Source organism: Cupressus sempervirens, chromosome 1 (assembly GCF_028749045.1).
Source record: "Cupressus sempervirens isolate cs-2001-9-10 chromosome 1, ASM2874904v1, whole genome shotgun sequence".
Taxonomy (NCBI): domain Eukaryota; kingdom Viridiplantae; phylum Streptophyta; class Pinopsida; order Cupressales; family Cupressaceae; genus Cupressus; species Cupressus sempervirens.
In genome coordinates, this window is record NC_143118.1 from 890,983,143 (window position 1) to 890,991,265 (window position 8,123).

Below are 8,123 nucleotides of genomic sequence, written 5' to 3' on the forward strand. Positions count from 1 at the left end.
CTCCATATAACAATAGACCTATGCCTGTATAAGTTGAATGGGTTGACCTATGATAGGGTTATTCCAAAAAGAGTGAAACATGAGGTCTTGAAAACTTCATAGATTAAAAAGAAGAACAAGGAACTAAGAGGGAGAAAGAGTTGATCAAGCATAAATGCATCCATGGTCCATAAAATCAATAAAGATTGGGAGCTAAAATATTTTGATGGTCGCTTCTGTTGGAATTACAAGAGAAAACGTAAACTTCGGGGTGGGGGGGTGAATCAATAGTTTAAACTTGGACCCATAAAACTTTCACCATACATTCATCACCTACATTCAATAAGTAAGCTGAAATAACATGTAAAGCATATACATCTCAATCATATAACCATGTAAGCATTCACACAGATAACACCAGATATGATTACCCATAAACCCTCCAAGTGAGAAGGTAAAATTGGAGTGGGGATGACACCCAAAAATCTTAACTATTGTAGTAATAAAGTGTATCAATTAAGGTTACAATGTTTTGACCATGAAACATGATCTACCCTATGAAAGGTCTACCCTGTTAAAGGCTTACAAAGACTATTATGTTTCAGCTTGTTAGAGGATTTCAACACCCTGTTAGAAGTGTGCCTTGTTAGAGGACTTCAACTTACAACTAAGTAAGCACCCTGTTAAAGGATTTCATACAACCTATTAGGAATACCCTATTAAGAGATTTAACTGAAATCACCTGTTAAAATGTCTCAACATAGATCCTATGATTGACACTTGCTTGCTTGATAACAAATCACCTCTAAACAATGTCTTATAGATCCTTCACAATTAGATGTCTCAATGCTGTATCCTTTTCTTTATCCTCTTTTCTTCTCTAACTAATTTTGTAATTCATTCTTTCTTAATAACTTCTAAGTCACCTTGAATGCTCTACATGAAAACTATCTTTTTCACACCTTTTACTCTCCTTTATCGATCTGATGTCCATAAAGAGTTTAGGGCTTCATTCTCCTTAAGAAGACTTTGGTGGCTTAGGGTTAGGTATGAATCTATGACTGAGATTCATCCATTTTTTTGCTTATTCCTTCTCATTTTCTGATTGGCTGATGTAATTGCATAGGGAATCCAAATATAGATTCATCCTTATCTTCAAAATATCAAAATATAAACTTAAGTTGGCTAAAAAATGGTTTACATTGTTGTTTGTGCCATTACAAAAAATATGTCAAAACTATGTCACTTGCATATGAAGTCTTTGATGCTTGACATACTCTATTATTTATGTTGTGACTTGGTACCTATATTACTCGACATCCACTATTTACAAAACTTCTGAATCACTCAGCATGGTCTATCTACTTGGCACTTGAGTGACTTGGCACTTATTGCAACTCAACATGGTCTAATAATTACATGTTTTACTTGACATGTATTACTAGTTCGATATGAATTAAGTAAATAGCTTTAGTGTGTTGACACTCACTTGTCAAAACCAATCTGAGATCAACAACTTCTATTTTAGGACATTACATTTAACCTCCACTTTAGTGAGAATATGAGATCCTCATACTCAAAGTAAAGTATATCAAAAGAAATAGCTAATATTATAATGACCAAGGAAACAAAAAAGCTATCGATACCCTAATAGACTTTAGTGTTCATCATATTCAAAATCATAATGATGTCACTAACAAGAGAAAAAGTGTAGTCAACTCATGCAATAAGGTTTGTATTTCTCATTGTAAACTACTTCAAAAGGCATGTTTCTGCAAAATATGATATTGAATGGTCTATCATATGTGTGTGAAAAGTTAGTCAACTCATCAAAGATGAACTGAATGGTCAAGAAAGTGTATGCGGTGTGCTAGTCAATCCATCAAAGAGATTCATACTAAAGGGAACATCATATACTAAAAAGGGAATAAAAAATCACCCATGTATAAGGATGGGTGTGTCCTCAAAGGATAAAAAATAGGATGAGGCTTTTAAGACTACCAATAGTGCAAAGAAGGATCAAAAGTAACAATCATACCTCCTAGATTGTTAATATTCTAAAGAGGGATCAAGACCAAGGATGGTGGCTCCTAGACTATTAGTAATCTAGAGAGAGATCTAAAAAGAACTATGAGGATCAATCCCCTTAAACTATTGATTGTTAGATAGAGGGAACCAAAAAGAACTATAAGGATTTGTAGTACCTAGAAAATGGGTTAAATGCATAACATACTATGAGAAAATCACAAACTCAATCAACATATGTTAGCACCCACTAGTCTACCATGAAAGCCAAACTAATCAAAAGAAGCAAACACAAGGTTAGGAACCCCCTCTTTCATTTGTAGCTCCCATGTCCTTCTTTCTTCTCCAAATGATGTAGCTCCAACTTGTCTATAGTGCACACAATATTGAAGCAAAGTCTATGATAGGGATAATGCCATGAGAATACTAGAAGTGTGATTTTAGTGTAAGAGCAAGAATGCAAAATGCAAAGAAGCTAGAGACTCAAAGACTGAAGAATTAGGACCTTCAAGGACCTCAAGGACTAGAAATGAGAGGAAAAATGCTCATTTTATAATTGGCATGGAGGATGAGAGCATCGGATTTTTCACCCTTAGATATGCAATGTGACAAGAGATTCCTTTGAAAATCCATGACACATATGACAAAATATGCCAATTGTAAGATTCTATGATGCATGGAAGTCAAACTTGGCTAAATGTGGAAGAGAATCTATGATGTGTCATAAGACACCTCAAGCCCACTTAAAGCCAAGAATCTATGACAAATAAGCCAAATAGGGACATGTGTAAGGAATAAGAATATTTGATTATGACAAATCTTATCCAAGTTTCAAAGGAGAATCTACGAGGTGTCATATCCAAGTGTCACTATGATGCAATATTTTATGGAATATTCGAATTAAAAATCCTTTTATTCCACAAAATAAGAATTAGTAGAAAATGGAATTAATGATGGAAAATGTAACTTAGGAAATTAAGAATTTCCATGGCTTGTGAATGATGAACCAGTTAACTCATAAAATTAATTAATTGAGGACGATAATTAGGAAGAATAGTTAGTAAGCATAATAGAATTAAATTATGGATTATTTAATCCTATAGAGAAAATTAGTAAATGATTGGCCAAATTGATTAAATAAATGTGACCGTATCCTTTGATGAAAATGTGACGATGATAGTGGAAATTACTAGGATAATGATAGGTAGACCAAAGCCATGGTCAAATTGATTGATTGATCAAAATTGATAACATGCCAAGGACACATGACATGAATTGATTGATACGTAACATTTAACTAACATTGTAAATGCTACAGGATCAAGGTTGATTGATAAGGTTGATCATAATAACATTAATGAACATTGTCAATATTATTAAAATGGTTGATAATGCCATGATCCAACATTGAAAGCCTCAACAATGTCAAAGATTGGATGACATGAATGATAGTTTGACCTAGCACTGAGAGCCATGACAGTACTAAGGTCAGATTGATAAGATTGATAGGTTGATAGGTTTCCAAGACACTGAAAGCCACAACAATGCCTAGGATTGGATAGATGATGATTGATTTGAGATTTTTGATTTTTCTAGGTTGATTAGGATTGATTCTGAGTGATTTTGAGTTGATTTGGGGTGATTTTGAGTTGATATGAAATGATTTTGAAATGACATGAAATTGATGTGAAAGAGATACAAATGATAAAGTATGATCAATTTTGGCCAAAAGATCAAAGTTAGTAGAATGAGAAAATGGGACAAATTAGTATGAAGAAGTGATGAAATCGTAGATGCGAACCATTTTTGAGCATCTATAGGATCAAGCCCCAAAAATATTAATAGTTTGAGAAAGCAATCCAAGAAGCTAAAAATAACTAACCATCAAAGTGTGTGTGCGCACAAGCGAGTGGAGTGTTTGCCTCTACATTAAAGCAATTACAAACACCTCAACAAGAGAAATAGCTTTAATAAAAGTGCACATATTGTAGAAGTTGTCAATTTAACTTCATGAAGCCAAGATCACATGTATGCAAAGATAACATGTCACCGGGAAGAATATAATAACAAAGCAAGGGTTTAGGCATTGAAAACATTAAATATTATATTATCATATCAACCAGGTTAATAAAGTATATAATGGTCAATCCCAATATACGAGATCTAGTAACCTAAAATAAGAAACTCTAAAAAGTAATACTTTAATAATCATTAAACATCACTAATGCATAAAGAGCTATCTTAAGAGAGAACTAAAGGAAACTTAGCAACCAAGTCGAGATGACTTAATAATTAAGTTCTTACTTTATTCTAACACCCCTCCTTAAGATGAGGGACAATGAAACTAAAAATAATGCATAAAAAAAGGAAACTACAATACAAAAGAAAACTTGGGTCTCAAAAATATGGCCTAATGAGGTAACCAATCACAACTAACTATCTATAAAGTTGAGAAATAGAGAAAACCTCATAAGAAAAAACTCTAGTCTAAAGAGAGATGGAAAGAATGCTGAAAAAAACTAGTGGACTACAAAAGCCTCCAAACTAGAGAAATTACTAGAAGAAAGGAACAAAAGAATGATCATGAAGAACACCACCGAAGCATGAAGAAGTTGTAAAGCTTATAGTAACTATTGATCTAAAGAACCTCCATTGAAATAGAACCTAACTAGGTAGAGAATACTATAATCTGTATGAGCGCTCTCAAATGGCACTACTTAAATCAAGAGACAAACAACTGAACTTGAAGATATAGATGAGATAAAATACCAAATCCTGAAGAACTAATCAATTAAACATGGAATAAAAAGAAAATTTTTCATATGGTAAATGATCCTTTTCACCAAAATTCATAGGTATCTAACAATTGCATATGTTTAGTACATAGGAACAAATACTAAATACATAACTCACTTCATCTAACCAAGGAAGCATAAGAACTAACAAAAGAATACCACCCCCCACCCCCCACCCCACCCCCCCAACCAATGCAGATAAGGGTGAGGTGGCAGGTAATAAAAAAAGTGGTCAACAAGAACTGCATGTCAAGGAACCATAATCAAGATGCATAAAAAAATACATAATAGTGTCATGAGGTGATCAATTTCAGACACTTCATGAGGCTAATGTCACGGAAGGAACACTCACTTGAAAAAGGTAGATGGAAAACAAAGGCTACCATCAACCTCCCATGACACTTAATAAATGTAATGCATGGATAATAAAGAACAATATATGGTGGATCCCAAGATTACAATAATCTATATGAGTTCCCTTAGATGACATTGCTCGAATCAAAAGGCAAAACAAGGTAAACAAGTGTAGTAAAAAATGTAGATAGAAAATGGCATTTTATCTCAGTGTGTTTGCATAAGAACACTTACAAAAAATGTCAACAAAAATAAGAAGAGACATGAGGCTATTATAATAGAAAGTGCAACCTGAGATGAGTCATCCCATGCAACAATAATTATCCTTGGACTTGAAACAAGCAACATATCCACCAGTGTTAAAAAATGCCAAAAAATGAATAGAATGTACCTGGAGTAGAATCTTGAAAAAAAAACTAGCCTCAGTAGAAAGAGCACAAAACAATATTTTCAATTATATAATTTTTTTTCAAAATAAAGACCAGATGCTCAAGATACATCTTTGAGAGTGCAATATAGAACCTCTGACTTTGACGAAAAAAAAGAGCCATCACAAATGCATCAAAACTTAAAAGTACATGCACCAATCAGACAAGCTTGGAACTAGCTATCTAGTGATATATCATTTGGAAAAAATAGATTTTGTGTGCACAAGATATGAGAAAAATATCAAAGGTATGTCAAATAGAGCCAAAATGGCTAACAAGCATGTTGATGATGTGTTGACATAAGCAAATGATGAGCCCAAATTTGATGGCTAAACAACCATTGATGCAAAAAAATGCACAAAAAATCATAATGACTAGGAAAAAATGTTTGTGCCAAAAAAATCTGGTGGCAAACAAAACTTCCTAGTCTAAAAAACCATTGGTAATGCCTAAACCACCTTCAGGGAAAAAATCACCTTGCAAAGTCAAAAACTAATGTTGGAGTTCAGAAACCACTGAGAACATTATAAAATGGACCAAAAGCCATTGTACAAACTTGAAATTTCCCATGAAACCCAAAAATCACCATGACAAAATTCAAAAACTACTAAAAAATTTTGGTGAAAAAATTGGCATGGGTTTCAAAGAAAGCCAAGACATGGGGCCCATTGATGATGTGAGTACTGTAGACACCTAAAAACCTTTAGAAAATAAAGTATTTTTATTTTCTGAAAAATTCCTGATGACATCATCATTAATTAATTAATTAATTTATTTTTATGCCATTAAATCCCTTTATCTTAATTAAAAATATTTGATTAAGGAATCCCTCCCAAAAATGTTTAAATCTTATTTAAGCATTATTTCCTTATTTATTAATTATTTAATTAATAAATTGACCAAAAAACCCAAAATAAATAAAAAATTTATTTTTTGCCCAAAACTTGGCCAATTTCCTTAAGACCACTAACCTCTTCCAAAATCTTCTAATCCTTCTTTAATTTTGATTAAAGGCTAATCCCATCATTTCCTACCCCTAATCCCAACTCAAGATATTTAATTAAGATTAAATATTAATCCTCATGTTTATTAAAAAAGTTTTAATAAATATCTCCTCAACCCAAACCCTTGAAATAAATAAAACTTTATTTATTTCCTTAAAATCTAATTTATCCTCATCCTAAGAAGTTTTAGACTCTTCTAGAAAGTCTTCATCCTCACCCTAGGAAGTTCTAGACTATTCTAGAAAGTCTTTATCCTCATCCACAGTCTAGACTCTTCTAGAAGATGTCTTTAAACCTAATCCTAATCCCCTCCTAACCTTGTCACATTCTCTAAACATGGGTTAAGACTTACTAACCCAAGCCAAAGTTAACAAATATCTCCTCCTTCACCCACCCTCATTAAATGCCATCCACTTGCCTATCCCTAAGCTAATCCTAAACCATCCTAATCCATCCTCTAATCATTTTCACAAGCCTAAGCAAGCTTAAAACCTTCCTAATCAAGCCCAAGTCGAAATTCCTCTCATCTCCCTCAAAATATCCCAACCATAAAATTTTATGAAGCCCACTATGCCATAAATGACTCTTCCAAGCCCTTTTATTGCTCTTACAAGCCATTATGAGGGTCTTTATGAAGATTTTATCCCTTGAACCTCCTTTGTTGACTCATCCTTCCCCTTTCCTCCATCCTCTCACCCTGTGACATGTGTCACTCCCTGATTGGCTGTAAGGGAGCACAACCCATGTGCTCTTCTCTCATGCAATCTAAGCCCTCCATGACCTTTTTCCCATCTTTGCATTTTAGCCCTCAATCCCTCAAGCCTCTTGCCTATAAATTGGATCCTTCCCCTTTGCAAAACAACACAATCCATGAAGTAAAGTCATAATGCCATTTTGAGAAGCCATTTTACATCAAAACCATACACTCACACCCAAATTCCAACTCCATTTGAAGCCCTTTTTGAAGCATAAAGCTTGAGCATACATCCTATCTATTTAGACAAAGCTACTCAAAAAGAGAGCTTCTCATTGAGAGAGCCCATTAATGGCTCATATTCTCAATTGAGAGCTCATCTTAGTCTATCTTGAAGTTTATGAATTTTTTTAAGTTTGTAGAAGCTTTATTTAAATTTGGTTTCTATTAGCATACTAACATTGCTCATATACATTTTGGCACGCCCCGGTGGGACCCTGCATGGGTCATCTTCATTAGCTTTTTTAGTCAAGTTTTGTATGTCATTTTCTAATTTTGGCTAATTTTTCTTGTTTTTTTGATTGGTAGGATTGTATAAATTGGTTTTGTAGGTCCACATGAGCATGAAAAAGACAAAGGAACTCATAATCTATCTCATAGTGTTTGCAGATTTTTCAAGCTTATAGGTGGACAAAGAACTTGAAATTCTTCTTCCTCTTCTTGTCTATATTCTTCTTATTCCATCTACTTCTTCTTCTTCTTCTTGTGGGAGATCTTGGCCATTTTTTTTTTAAGGAAGCAAAATCATACACACTTTTTTTTAGTGCTTAAAATGAACCACCAA